Below are 15,508 nucleotides of genomic sequence, written 5' to 3'. Positions count from 1 at the left end.
TGTTGGGTTTTTTTTAAATCTATGAAAAGGGAATTTCAGCCATTCCAGTACTGAAAAAACCAGCTTTCTCTGAACATTGTAACTGATCAGGAGGAGAAGATATGCATTAACATCATGCTAGTCCATGCCATATGGAATACCCAGTGCCTCTAACCTTACAAATCGTATACTAAAATCCTCAGAGAGCCAAAAACCCCAAGACACATGTCCCATAAGCCTTAAAGAGTGGAGAAGAGGAGGCATTCCACAGGCAGACAGTAATATTTTTCCCTAAGAGTTATATTGCTCTTCTGTGCATTTGAGCTGGGAAGGCTGCTGGACTCTGCAGGGACAGCAACACGGACTCTTCCACCCCTGCCATCTTGCATTCTCTCACAGCCAGGCCCAGCACTGCTGCTCTTCCTGTGTCCTGCCTAGCGTGGGAGGCACATTTGAACTGCATGCAAAACATAGGTGGCTCAAGAGCCACAGGATCTCTACCCTGTAATGCTTCCCTTTCCTTGAGCCCATGTCCTGCAAGCATGTTAAGGGCAACCTCCCTCAGGACATGATTAGGTTATGCTGCCTTGCCAAGGAAACAGGAAACTAAGAGAATTTCTGCTTCGGGATTTCTGATACTAGGGAAAATGAGAAGGGGAAAAAAGTTTATTCACCACGTTGGAAAACAAGAAGTTGGAAACAATCACAGGCAATCAAAACAAATATACTGTGCCATTTCTAAGACAGATATTTGTATCAGGCCCATTTTAGTTAGCATATTCATTAGGCCACATCCTAAGGGATTGTCTCATACAATCCCTAGCATCAGACAGATGAAGGAATGACAAACTGTAGGCTCCATCACAGCAAACAGGAATAATAGAAAGAAGTGAGAACAAATTCAGGCAACACTTGATTTTTACTTCAGATAACCATTTTAACAAACTGTGTCTCTTTCTTAATCACTACCCAATTAAATTTTAAGACTGGAGCGCCTACAACTTGTAACTGTAACAAATATAAGAGGGAAGGATTCCTAATACTTCTGCAAGATACATTTCTCTTCTCCAAGTTTTTTCCCAGGTCATGCACATATCTTGCCCTGCCAGGCTCTCCATAGCCACGCATGATATTACAGGACTTCCCAGAAACAAATAAACAACTGCTCTTCTTCTAAGCTTTTTACTTTCCATCTCATGAACCCCCATTTTTGTAGGGTCCCGTACAGCCTGTTCCTATACTAAGCCACACTGTATCAGTGGTGTCCTGTCCATTCAAATATGCTGAACTACTTAAGACCTCAAAAGAGTCATGTCATATCTGCTCATAAGCTGCCAATGACACCTACTTCATCTCCAGCTACAGCTTCAATAAAGGTCCGGGCAATAAAACTGATTGTGAAAATGAAAAAGAAAATACATGGATCTGAAGGAGGGACCGCAAAGATTACAGAGGAGAAAGTCTGATATGCCACCTTAAAATATGAAACCCTTGCAAGGCTACTTGACTTCTCCAGGACAAATCTATTCTAAATGTCTTCATTTTTATTACTGGAATCTTCTGCAACCTCCACCAGGCAAAGCCAGCCCAAATGAGGCCACACAAATCACCCTCTTCCCTTTGTAAGTCCTTCATTTGTTGCAATGTTTTCCTTTAAAGGAAAAACTATTTGGGTCAGGGCATCATCATCAAACCTTGTGGGACAAGCCCATATTAGCCCATTTTTTTAGCACAGCCAAACTTAATTTGGCAAGCAGAATACCCATAATCTAGCGCAATGGCGACTGGCACACAGCAGTGGCCTACCAGATGCAACTATACTCCGTCATGCTTATTTTTGGTGCATATTAACAGACGTTCTGATGCACCCACTTTGTGGGCAAATAGATTTGCCTCCAAAGAGGAGTTGCTGCCATTTAGCACAGAAGGTGTTCATAAAACACTGCAAACTTCTCCAGGTTAAGCTACTGTGTGGAGCTTAATCGCTAACCAGGGGCTCGTACAAAGCTATTCAGTTGAGAAGCACAGCTGTAATGGCTCACAGAGTATTGTTACAGCCCAGCTGCACATAAATTAAACCCATTAGGCTTCAATGCACTCAGCTATCACAAGTACTTCATATTTTTGAAAAGAGTTATGGTAAAATCAATCCAGCTGAATGAGACTGAGACTCTAGAAACATTCTTTACTCGTTGGAAATGCAGTTTCCTATTATCTTTCCAAATATGACAGGGAGAGAAGAGGGGACATTAATATCATAAACTGCAGTTCTAGTTTGGAAAACATAAAAATAGCAACTTTCTATTCAATAGACATTCTCTCTGCTCTCTCTGCTCTCTGTGCTCTCTGTGCTTGACTTTTACCTGATACAAATGAGCATAAAATTGCACCACACAGCAGATGATAATCCACAGCAGCTATGGTATGAAAGTATTGGTGTACTAACAACTGCTTATTCCTGTTAGTGGCCACAGACTAACCAGCTCATTCCCACAAGAATAAACTGGATCCTGGTTTGATACATTCAACAACAGGTATGCTTACCTTTTTTCCAAACCTTGCTGGCAATTCTATGGCTCACACACTTCGCAGCGCAGAACATGGCATCGCCGGGATGATGTATCACACAAAGAAACACCACTTTCATCCTAAGGGGCCAAAAGGAAATACTTCATAATATGAAGACACATCATGCTAGTTTAAGTCACTTTAATGGAACCAGAAGACGTTTCCACCCACTATGACTTTCTGGGATGGGAAGGGGTCCTAGTTACCTTCCTTGTGAAGCATGTTATTTGTGCAAAAGGTAAGTCATGATTCCCAATATCAGTAAAAACACCTGAAGCAGTAACACACTGGTCAGGGCACTAACTTAGGAAAATTCCAGCCTCTGCCTTAACAACTGTTTCTATGTTTCACCTCCAGGCTGTATAATAATCGGCAGAGACAGTGCAAGGAGCGAGAACAGTACTCCTTCCTTTCAGATGGCCATGCACAGCACTGTGCATGACATTCCCTCCCCCTTGCACAAGGCATCTTGCGGTCCCAGCTATATAGTGGCATGGCTTCTACAGGGAACATCCAGCAAAACTTTTTTCTCCAGGGTTTAAGGCAATTCCCTGAGTAAAGAGAAAATTGAACCCACGAGTCCCTCTTACAGAATGACTGCTTTGCCAATTGCCATCTGAAACTGTTGGGCCTCTTCTGTTTTTTTGAAAAGAGTGAGCTTTACTCTACCTTCCAAAGAACAGTTGAAATTGCCTACTCGCAGCAGATATATTGAGGCTGTGGATCCCAAGTATTTGGAGATACCTTCCTGCAGCATCCAGCAAGGTCCTTGGACAAGGCAGGGTTTCAGGATGCCTTCTGTCCTCCCAGCAATGCCCTAGTACATGCCAGCAGGCAGCCTTCAGCTTAGGTTCTCCCAGGTAGTCTGTGTTAGATCCCATTGTCAAACACTCAACTCTTTCCATGCATTGCACACAATCCATAGACAACAGTAACTTGTTGTCTTCATTATCACGCTAGATAACCCTTATTTATGCAGGCATATTTTTTATTTTATCAACTATTTTTCCATATACTGGTTTTACAAGAGTTTAACACTTTCTAGCAGACCTATGTAGAGCATTCTGCAAGTATGTTAAGTATAAAAGAAAACCTCCAAAGGCTCACAGAAGAAAGGGGAACAGGTATTTTACATATAAGCGGCTCACTGGAGCCATCTGCTCAGCTGACATTATAAACAGACAGAAATTATATATCTTCTTAAGCACTCTCTCTCCATTACTTACTATTTTAGGTTTGTATACTTACACAGGCAAACAGCTCTAAACTCCCTCATTATTCTCTTGGGATGTGTAATTATTGGTTTGTCTATGAAATGGAAGAGAAATTTCTCTCTGAACACATAGTAATCAAAGCATCATTAACCATGCTTTCTGTGGTAAAGCATAAGGAAATTTTTTACTCCATTCTCCTGCCTGTGTAGAGATATTTGTGCCAGCCGGCTGAGAACAAGCATGACGTTTGAAAGGCATCAACAAAGTTCATATATATTGGACAGTGTGTAACATTTTCTGGGAAAGAGAGAATGAAATCTAGATGTAAAAATAGATGTGGTTTAGCCTATTAATAGAAAATTCTGGAGTCAGGAACAGAGACCTTATTCCAATATATTATGCAAAGCTGCTTTCACCATTAAGTGTAGATGAATATATGAATGTATAGAAAAGTTTGCAAATAACATATTGCTCATTAACTTGCATGAATCTTTACCTGGGTAATATAAAGAAATGAGGCTCACAGAATTATTCTGTCTGTCCATCCGTCAGGTTCCTTCCCTATCCTCTTATTAGCCTTTGAACTGATTTCTACCAAACTGAACAAGAAGTTAAATTAAGAAAGATAATCAATTCTGTGTTATAAAATTTTCTGGATGAATAGAGGGAAGGGACCCAAATTAGCGCCTCCTCTCAGGAGAAGACCTTTATAAGTCTGTCCCTTGACCAATTTCAAAGCCTGCTGGCTACTGAGCCTGTACCTGCTGACTAGCTCGTCAGCACACTTGTAGCCCAGAAGCAGCTAAGCCACATGCTCCCATTTGCCCGATAGGACAGGCTGTAAAAGCATAACATTAGGTCCAATTTATACTCAGTTGTGATCTATGCTTTGACTTTTTCTCCTAGAACGTCCATAATTTTAGGAATAGCACATTCAAATTTGAGTACACAGATCTAAGAAGGGTAATCTGAAACAAATTTTTCTGCTTTTTAGTCATTGACAATGATACGCTTATTGCTGATTTTACTCAAGCACTGGCATAATGCTAAAGTTGCATTTTTTATTTATTCCTGTGACCAGTGAACTCCACAGAGATTACAAGTGTGTCTTGGTGACTTTGCTTTTCCATTGGCATCATTGAGGGTGTGAGTCTGAAACCACCGTGAGAAGCAGCATGCCGCAAATGAAAGTCACTGGTGGGGCACATGATCCCGCCAGATGAATTAGTGACTTCAGTATGGCATAACCTGCTTTAGACACAATAATGATGTGAACTGGTATAGTTTTGAGCTCAAACAAGACAAATTCATTTACAAAATATGGCAACAGTGATTTAGGCAAAGAATAGTCTTAATTAAAAGGTTAGACCCTTATTTTATACACTGTGAACTTGAGTCAAACTGATGAAGACAATGGAAGACTTGAAAAAATACTGGGATAGGGGCACTCAGGTAAGTGGAAGGTGACAGGGAAAGGAAATATGGTGGTATTAGTGGAAATTTCTTATGTCAAAATATATTAGCTTGACTAATGAAGAACACACTCCCTATCTCGTAACTCCCATAATCTTTATAGGACTCCAGCCAAGACATGGAGAAAAAGGGAATGGATGGTCAAAATTAATAAGAAACCTTCACGATTTCTTTAATAAGTCAACCTAAAAAGCAGACGTAGTAAAACTTTAATTTATAGCTGCGATTAAAAAGTCTTTAATTGCCTATTTCACAATTTCCTTTAAAATGTTCCTTGGGAAGCAAAATAATTTGATTCCACTGAGACTCGTGTGCAAATGTTTAATTCTAGCAAAGAACCTGAACTTTATATGACCTCTGGAAAATGGTAATTATTTTTAATTTGTTTGATTTGTTGATCTTTGGTTTCTTCACTGTGAAGATCAAAAAAAGCTGTCCCAAAAAGTAAATTTAGCATATGCTCTGGAGCCTGAAGTAATTCTGGCTGGATGGAACAGTTCACCTCTCTTTTTCCAGCTAGCTTAAAGTCCAGTCTTGCACTGTTGTAGGACAGGGGAGGTTCAGCCCCGACTTCAGTAAGAACTGGATGAGTTTTAAAAGGAAAGGAATGGGGGCCCAGCTTTGAAAATACAACATCGCCATCTATTGGATTTCTATTCCGGATGAGATTCACAAATACTTTAATCCAGCTAAGAGTTCCCTGGATTTTACACGCTACAAATTCAGCCTCTGTAATAGTAAATCAGGAGGACTTTTTCCTAAGGCAGCAAAAGAACTTAGATAACCAATCTTCAGTTTCAATTAAGTCTCTTCCAGGAGTGATGAGTTCCCAAAGCTCAGTTTGTTTTGTCAAAACTTTCTTTTTTACAGTAAAATTCATGAAGTAAAGCTGATTGGCAAGCTTACAGAGGAAGAAGGCAACTACTTAAATCCTGCAGATGCCTTTAAAAATCCTCTCCTTAAAGTACATAAAGTGGCAATTTGGTTTCCATAGAAATTCACGTGTCTTTAAGTTTTGTTCTATCTTATCTTAAAAAAGAGAGAATGCCGTTCAGGCAACTTGGGACTGGAACCTATAAAAAAACAGAAAGCTGTGAAAAGCACCACTTCCTGTGACTGAAAGCTTCCAGATATAACATGTATTCTTTTAGTAGAAACTCTTTAATTCAGTCTTCATTTCTAAAAGCATTCACCTCTTGTGCAAAACACCTGAGTTTACCATAACAATAATAAAAAAAAAAGAGAAGCTATTTTCCAGAATGCCAAGTTTTAGCAGCAGTACAAATTGCACTCAGCTGCAGCGCATGCCAGTCCGCCTGTCTGCGCCCTAACTGTGAGTGCAACAGTTGGTGTGGTACGAGTACTGCACCCAGCGTAGCTTGAAGCACCTCAACACCCACAAATGCTTGTTCTATGCCTGTTCATTTACATTAGTCCTGTCTTAAGCAGCATAAGCCTGATTTTTTCTCAAGGAATGCATACTTTTAAAATACATCAGGAGTTACCAGCAACAGATATTTTCTAAGCTTGAGTGTAAATCAGCCATTTTCACCCAACAACAAAGACTCCTGCTTTCATGACTGGGTAAAAATAGAGGGTCCAGCCAAGGGATCCCAGTGCAGCATGTAATTGAGAGGAGCTGCACTCAGGTGGGCAACAGAGCAAGCCCGAAACAGGTTAGAGAGGCAAGATCCTTTTCATATGCAGAATTCATAACCCCAATTTGCTCTAGTCCTGCTGTGCTCCTCCTGCAAAGCTTAGATGTTCTGTGAAAAACAAGCATGCATACACATTGCTTGGTTTGTGGGCCTCACATTGGCTCTACCTTGTGAATCTTCTGCTGCAAATATTAGTATTTAAGAATGTCTAAAGACTGTGAAATTCAAATGCATATCCTGTTAGTCTCTGGCTGTTTGAACCCAGGGTTTTGGTTCCGTCTGCTGGCAAAATTTAAACGTCCCTTCAGGCTCAGATTTGAAATACCTTAACACTTTAATATTGTATGAAACCAGAATAGTCTGTGAGGCTAAACAAGTTTAGGATCATCTCAAAGTTATATGGGAAAATCCACATATTCCTGCCATATATATACATGAAATGTTCATCAGGGGAGTATTAATAGTTATAAAAGGTAGGCAAAGTCTAAGTTTATCTCAAAAGTGGTAAGAAAAAGCTATCTGTATACAATGTAGTAGGAAACTTCCATATGAGAACAAAAGAATATAAATCTTCTTTCACATTGGTCCTCTCTATGTTTCTCTCAGCACTACTGAAAAAGCTAGAGCCTACACAACATTCTTTCCTTCCCCCAGCTTTTATTTTGGCACATGCCCTTGTACTTGAGCCTGTTGATCATGACAGATAATACCACCATCATCACGCTGTGGGTTCGGGAAGAAACAGGAAAAAAATTGCCAGGGTAAAGAATTTCTTGTTGGAGGAAAGTCCTGAGGTAGAGATTCTTTCTCTGACTTTACCTCTTCAGCTTATGCGTGGCTCAATAAAAGTGCTGTAGTATTAAAGTGCTCCACCTGAGGTACTCGGTGACCCTGGATTCTGCTGCGTGCTTACCCAGAGAGGTCAGCCCATTCAAAACACAGAGTAAATCTCAATGATACAAGCCAAGACTTCTATCACTGAACTCTTATCCACACATATCTACTTATTCAGGATTATATGGTCTTGATTTTTTCAACAGGTGTCCACTTAAACAAATATCAGGGCTCTGAAAAATCCCTTATCACCAAGAGGATTAAACAAATGATACCGTGTCGATGCGGAAGTCACGGACACAGCACACGATCAATATGATCAAGCAGATGTCAATGTATTGCAGACACATCACGGTTAATATAGCTCTTTAACCACCTTATCACGCACAAGTCTATTGTTAATTGGTTAGCTGTGTTTGGCCACGCGCTGTTAGCTATATTCTGATTCGTTTATACCCTTAATCCACATGTACAGCTTGATCTGCCCATATCCTGCTTTTAGTTCCACTAGTCAGTGGTTACTTCCCCTTTTCCTGCTTGCTTCATGCCTCTAAAACCGCAGTTGACCTCTGCGACATCCTTGAGGCCTTCTTCTTTACAGGCAGATCAAGTCCACATAGTCTGAGTCTGGATTGTTCACTACATGTCCTTGGCTTTCCAGATATCCCACAAATCCCCCTTTTTGTTTTTGAGCAATCCAGACTCCAGTCATCATGCGCTCTACTGCTTTCATGAAACACTTAAAGACACATCCTAATAGTAGCACAGTTAATAATAATCCTAATAATAACACAAGCCCGTGGGTAATTAAATCTCTTACCCATCCTGAGATACCTAACCCAGTCAACCATGAATCAAGACCTAGAGAGCTAGTTTTTTAACTCATTGGTTAGCTTCTTAAGTCAATCTAGTTGCTGGTAAATTGAATTGGAGCTATCTGTAAGGTTCATACAACACATACCTTCTAACTCCTCACACCCATGACCTTGGGCTAATAACAAGAAATCTAGGGCTGCACGATTTTGTAAAGTCGCATGCCGTACCGAATCTACTTCAGTTAAAAGCCCACTAAGCGCTAGCGTTGTGGCATTGTTCTGTTTCGCTAGCCAGCGTCCTAGTTTGTTAAGCGTGGCAAGGCTCTGTGCTGCAGCTACGCCTGGGGCTAAAAATGCAGCTATGACTGTCTTATCTGCTTGCCAGAAATCTAAATCTGAATTACATCCTTCCGAATATTTGTCGATGCTTCTTCTCAACCTCTTGTACTGTTTTGTAATATTCAGAATCATTGAAGTGTTTGGGGTCAATAAGGTAAGATGACCCAATGTGCAAGGGCCCCCAACCGTGTGTGATGGGATGGCAGGCCAAGCCCTATCACCACAGAGTAAAAACGTCCCTGCGGGTAACTGCAGGGGGGCGTTGCTGGAATGCGATAAGTTTCTTGTCATGTAATTACACCATAAGGAATCATTGTTAAATACCTGTAACATTGGAGATAGTGACTGTATTATTGTGGTTCGATTTTTCCCAGTATAATTAAAATACAAACAAGCATGTGCTGTAACACTTCCTAATATATCTATCTCTTGAGGTTCTAATGGAGCTATTGGTAAGTATGGGATCCAGCCATCCAATTATCAACTGCTGTCTTTGAATCATTTACTAAACCTGGGACAGGAAGACTCTGGCAAGGCGCTCCCACTCCCGATCACCTATCAGAATCACTACCAGGCATGTCGTAAATGGGTTGCCCGCATTTGCCGCAGCTAGACACAACGAACTCTGTCCCATATTATTTGCAAGCGTCACCCAGACATTTTGACGTGGTTGCACCGAAATCCACAAGCGGCCGAGATCAACAATGGAGAGGAGTGATAGGAGGAAATGCATCAAGGCAACGACCGTTGATGTCCCGGATCTTCTCTCCATGGTTTCACCCAGCGGCTAGGCACCCGCCGTGGACCTTCATCTGTCAAAACACAAACATAACCTTGACCGGTCATTTTTACTTCTGCGGGACCCTTCCATTCCCCAGTTTTTAAATCTCAATACTGTACTTTTACCGAGTCAGCTTTTTGTAGTCCAGATTGCAATGACAGATGGTGAACTACAATTGGAGGAGAGTCGTGGTCTCCTGTGAGCCTCAAATAGTTTAGAACGTAAATCGCTTTTGCAAGACGTTCAGAAGGAGCCAGTTCTCCCCCCTTTTGTTTTTGCAACAGCGATTTCAAGGTAGCACGCGCACGTTCCACAATGGCCTGTCCTGTAGGGGGGTGGGGTATGCCAGTTACTCTGCAAACGCCCCACAATTGGCAAAAGCGTTTGAATGTTTGTGAAATATATGCAGGGACATTATCCGTTTTTATTTCCTGAGGAGTTCCTAAAGCAGCAACGGCCGCATGCATATGCCTCACAACGTGTTTGGCTGATTCTCCTGTTTGAGCAGTGGCCCACAACGCATGTGAATAAGTATCCATGCTGACATGCACATACTTTTGACGACCAAATTCTGTAATATGAGTGACGTCCATTTGCCATAATTGCAAGGCTCCTAAGCCCTGAGGATTTACCCCAAGACCTAGACCAAATCCCAGTTTTTGGCAAGCAGGACACGGTTGCACGATGCCTCACGCATCTGACAGCTTTAAGTTAAACTGTTTCGCTAACACCTTTGCAGATTGATGTAAAAATTCATGAGACAAACGGGCCTGCTCAAACAGGTTGACATTGTGATTTTTCCAAGCAGTAGCAACTAGTTTGTCTGCTACGTTGTTTCCGACAGACAAGCCTTGATCAAACTGATGGCTGCGAATGTGTGTCACAAAATAGGGTTTTCTGCGTTGATTCAAGAAAAACAAAAGCTGCATCAATAACATATACAAGGTGTTATTTTTTAGAGTTCTGATCATAGCGCGTTCCAAGCACTGTACTGTTCCCACCACATAGAGTGAGTCTGAGACTACATTTAAAGGGTCGTCAGGCCAGCGTTGAAAAACCCTCAACACTGCTCTCAGTTCGAGTGTCTGCAAAGAGTCTGTGGCGTGGCCCGTAAGAAGCTGATGATGCCACTGGTTGTTGCTGTGCCAAGCAATAGCAGCTCGTTTTGATTCTCTTCAGCATTGGTGAATACTGTGAGTCCTTCCCCTGGTACTTCTGACCTGTGAGGGATTTCCTCAAATTCCTGGTTTTGCAATAGTGATAAAATTTTGGCTGATGGATAATTATTAGTAACCGTACCTGGATACTTGGCAAGAGCGAGTTGGATTGTCTCTGAGGTTGCTAAGAGCCAATCCAAATAGCTCTGTGCTATAGGTATAAACATCGTTGCGGGCTCTTGTCCTGATAACTCCAAAATCCTTCTTCTGCCTTTAACAATTATGTTAGCTAACAGCTCAACCCGTGTACAAACTGTATTTTTGGGTTGATAAGAAAAGAACACCCATTCCAAAATATTGATGTGCTGTTCATCTAATTGCATTATGAGTCCTACTAAATGCTTTTGTTTGGGCGACGAATTAACAATCAAAAACTGCAAAGGCAAAGTAGTAATTTTTCTCTGTAGAGTAGCTGTTAGAATTTTTTCCACAATCTGTTCTAACGCCTGTTTCTGTTCCAGTGATAGGCTTCGTTGTTCGTAGGCTTCGGTCGTGGTTCCTAATAGGGGCATTAATGGGACTAAATCATCATTAGTGATTCCACTAACATCTCTTACCAACTGAATATCTCTCATCAACTTTTGAACATCTGAGAGGGTCTTAATGTCTGTTTTAAGTTCAATTGTCTGTGGTCGGACTGTACTTCCGGTAATTGTCCAGCCCAAATACTGCCATGGACCTCGGCGCTGCACCTTTTCCGGGGCTATTTTAAGCCCTTTGGGCACTCAGGTTTTTACTAACTTTTGTAATGTTCCTTCCGAATCTATCTTCTCACCAGCAATCAATATGTCATCCATATAGTGAAAAATTAGTAAGGATGGATGTTGCTTTCGGAATGGCTGTAGAGCCCATGCCACAAAATTTTGACACAATGTAGGTGAGTACTTCATGCCCTGAGGTAACACCACCCATTGATACCTTTTCGCCGGCTCTTGTTTGTTAATTGCCGGTACCGTAAATGCAAATTTTTCTGCATCTTCCGGATGCAAGGGAATAGTAAAGAAACAATCTTTTAAATCAATGATAAGCAAATCCCAGTTCTCAGGGATCATTACAGGGGAAGGTAATCCTGGCTGTAGTGCCCCCATGTCCTCCATAACAGCGTTCACTGCTCATAAATCGTGCAGTAGTCGCCATCTTCCGGATTTTTTTGGAATGGTAAAAACGGGAGCGTCCCAAGGGCTTGTAGAAGGCACGATATGACCGGCTTCTAATTGTTCGTTTACTAAGTCCTGTAAAATTTGCAGCCTCTCCTGCTTTAGCGGCCACTGGTCTACCCACACTGGTGTCATCGTGGTCCAGGTGAGTTTTAAAATGGGCTGCTTAACCGTGGCCGCTCCTAAAAATGCTGGGTTACAAGCTGGGCTCCCATTTGGGACAATATGTCTTGACCTACGAGAGCTATAGACAGGTGCATTACATATGGCCTTGTGGTAACTGTCGTACCATCTTCAAAGCTAAATGACACTGGAGATTTACTGATCATTGTGCACTGTGCACCTCCAACCCCCACCACACTGGTAGCTGCTGGTGCCAATGGCCAGTTATAGGGCCACTTTGTTGTGGGGATGATGGTTACATCTGCCCCTGTATCAATTAGCATCGACAGCACCAAGGATTGCCCATTTTGGTGTGTAATTGTCACCTTTTCTTCTGGTTTTCCCCTGGCGATATCGATCGCTAATAACACATTTAGCACACCGGTGGACCCAAAACCTCCATGGCCATGCATGACCGATTGTGCCTTAGGAACACATGTGCAAAATTGAGCTATCTTTGATTGTGCTGGTATGGTGAGCGGTGGCATTAGGGTGTATACCATAATTTTTATGGTTCCACAGCAATCTGCATCAATGAGCCCTGGTACTATAAATATACCTTTTTGAGACATTGAGGAACGGCCTATAAGCAATGCACTTAGCCCATGCCCTAACGGTCCTTGTTGGTCTGAATCAATTAACTGAACCTCTGATGTTGTTAAAGTCATGTCTACTGCTGTTGCCAGGCCCACTCCGGCGCTGCCGATGTGGCAGTGGCGCAGCGGTCCAAGCACTCTGCACTTGTGTCGTCACGCGCGGGTGCGGCGCGCTCGGTGCCTTGTTTCCCGATCTCCGACATTCCTGAGTGTCATGGTTGCCTTTCTTGCAATTTGTACACCACTTGTTTCCTCGCCCCTCAGCGCTAACTGGACTCCTACATTCTTTCTTAAAATGACCTAGCTTTCCGCAATTAAAGCACTTCTTGTCCTGTTTTCCTCCCTGCTTTTTTGAGACCAATGGCTTAACTGCCGCACCCACAGTTGCGGCCATAACTGTAGCTTTTTCTTGTTCTAACATTTGCTTAGCGGCCTCCAACAACTGTCCTGTGTTGGATCCCCTCGGCAACACGCTAAGTGTTCTTTTAGTCTTTTCATTAGTATTATCAAAAGCGAGCATATCTAGGAATTTTACTTTCATGCTCTTGTCCATATCCGGGTGAGCCATAATTGCAGCATGCAAGTGATCGATAAACTTCCCATACGACTCTGTGGGCCCCCGCTTTACCGCGGTAAAGGCAGGTCTGGTATTCTCATCATGCACGTTAGTAAGAGCTTTATACGCTAACTCTTGGCTCAATTGCAACACCTTGGTAGCAAATTGTGCCTGCCAATCAGGTCGCATAAAAGGCCCTGCTCCCATTAGCATCTGAGCCTGTACACCAAACAGAGGATCACCCTGCTGTCGAGGTGTCGAAGCTGCCTTACCGCAGGCAGTCTGCCAATGCTGGAAAAATTGTAGCTGCTGCGAGGGTGGCAGCAGCATCCAGACAATCATCCTAGAGTCATAAGGAGTTAATAACTGTGAAGAAAAAATGTGTTGTAACACGGACTGAGTATATGGTGATTTTAACCCATATTGAGTAACAGCACTTTTGGCCTCCTTCAATATATTCCAATCCAACGCTTCCCACACCCCTCTCCCATTATTATCTACTACAACTGGAAATGCCATTGGCAAAAACTGCCCTTCCATCATGGCATCTCAAATCACCCCTTTCCATTGCATGGATGGGTCCCCGGCCCCCCCTGCTAGCAACCCTTGCCAAAATACCGCCGACGCTGGCGGCGCTGGAGTTGGTGCAAGAGCACTGGTCCTACCCGGTGTTTCATTTGGGACGAATGGGTTAGGCCCCGATGGTCCGGGGCATGGCACAGACAGAGAGGCTGGTGACTTTTCCGGCAGCGCCCCTAGGCAAGCCTCTAAAGTTTCCAGCCTTTTTACCAATTCCTGCAATTGTGCATCCCCCAAACCGTTTGCTCTCTCCTCCTCCTCTTCGCAAAGTGATGGTGGAGAAGAAGGTGGCAAGGGAGGATAAAGTGAAGTGGTCGACGCCGGTGAAGAGGGTCAGGATGGTGGATCGGCATCATCATAAATCTGAGGGCTGTCCGACTGTGGCGCATCTGGTGGTGGTAGAAAATCTTCTGCAGCTTTTTTCTCTGGTGCCGGTACATGCGTGGCGGTGGGGACTGTGGCTGCAGTTCCCGCTGGGATTCGGACCAACGCCGCAGCGCGAGCTGGGGTTGCGGCAGGGATCGTTGGACCCAAGAACAGCATGCTGGTTGCAGAGGCAGACCCGCCAACTGGAGTCAAAGCCGCAAATGCAGACACCTTGGCTTGCTGTTCACCCCTCATGCTTTTCAATGTTTCATTAATCAATCTCCACACTGTGGAGAATTTGCTCGCCTCCCTGGATCCTTTACTTATTTCTTCCCACAGCTCTGCCCCTATTTTTTCCCATGTTGAACATCAAAGGTGGCTCCAACTGTGGGGAACAAGTCCTTTCCCTTTGCCCAAAACAGCAAAGCCTTCAGGGTAGACGAGTCATAACTCAGCCCTCTCATTGAGAGGATATGTTGGAGGAGCTTAACCACCGCTGACTCTTCTTTTTTCATGGTGGGCCCCATTTCCTCCCCGGCCGCCCGCCTGATCAGGGCGAGACCTAATCTCTTGCGCTAGTGTCTTCCCGAGTGCTGGGGCAGCACTCACCTACGGCCGGCTTCCGCACCCTCCGTCTTCGGTTCCGTCAGAAAATCCAACTCCGGTCTGAGGGTCCCTGTTCGGGCGCCACTTGTCGACGCGGAAGTCACGGACACAGCACACGATCAATATGATCAAGCAGATGTCAATGTATTGCAGACACATCACGGTTAATATAGCTCTTTAACCACCTTATCACGCACAAGTCTATTGTTAATTGGTTAGCTGTGTTTGGCCACGCGCTGTTAGCTATATTCTGATTCGTTTATACCCTTAATCCACACGTACAGCTTGATCTGCCCATATCCTGCTTTTAGTTCCACTAGTCAGTGGTTACTTCCCCTTTTCCTGCTTGCTTCATGCCTCTAAAACCGCAGTTGACCTCTGCGACATCCTTGAGGCCTTCTTCTTTACAGGCAGATCAAGTCCACATAGTCTGAGTCTGGATTGTTCACTACATGTCCTTGGCTTTCCAGATATCCCACAATACCGGGTTTTCATTTTTTGTATATATACAATATTCAGCTGTTCCTACACTTCCATTTACAGCAATGACTTCGAGGTTCTAAAAGACTGAGTAAAGCAATAACACGTTCTGTGTTTGAACAAGTAAG

General features: G+C 43.1%; 1 long non-coding RNA gene across 1 annotated transcript in view; it reads right to left on the bottom strand.

The window, feature by feature from the left end:
• Positions 1-15,508, bottom strand: part of LOC135314737 (uncharacterized) — a 34,376-nt gene that overhangs the window by 15,695 nt on the left and 3,173 nt on the right. Inside the window, exon 2 of the long non-coding RNA XR_010374215.1 lies at positions 2,524-2,627. This is a non-coding gene — a long non-coding RNA (uncharacterized LOC135314737). The remainder of the gene's footprint in view (positions 1-2,523; positions 2,628-15,508) is intronic.

This window comes from Phalacrocorax carbo, chromosome 8, assembly GCF_963921805.1.
Source record: "Phalacrocorax carbo chromosome 8, bPhaCar2.1, whole genome shotgun sequence".
Taxonomy (NCBI): Eukaryota; Metazoa; Chordata; class Aves; order Suliformes; family Phalacrocoracidae; genus Phalacrocorax; species Phalacrocorax carbo.
Note: the sequence above shows the minus strand (reverse complement) of the source record. Positions and strands in the feature narration are given on the sequence as shown.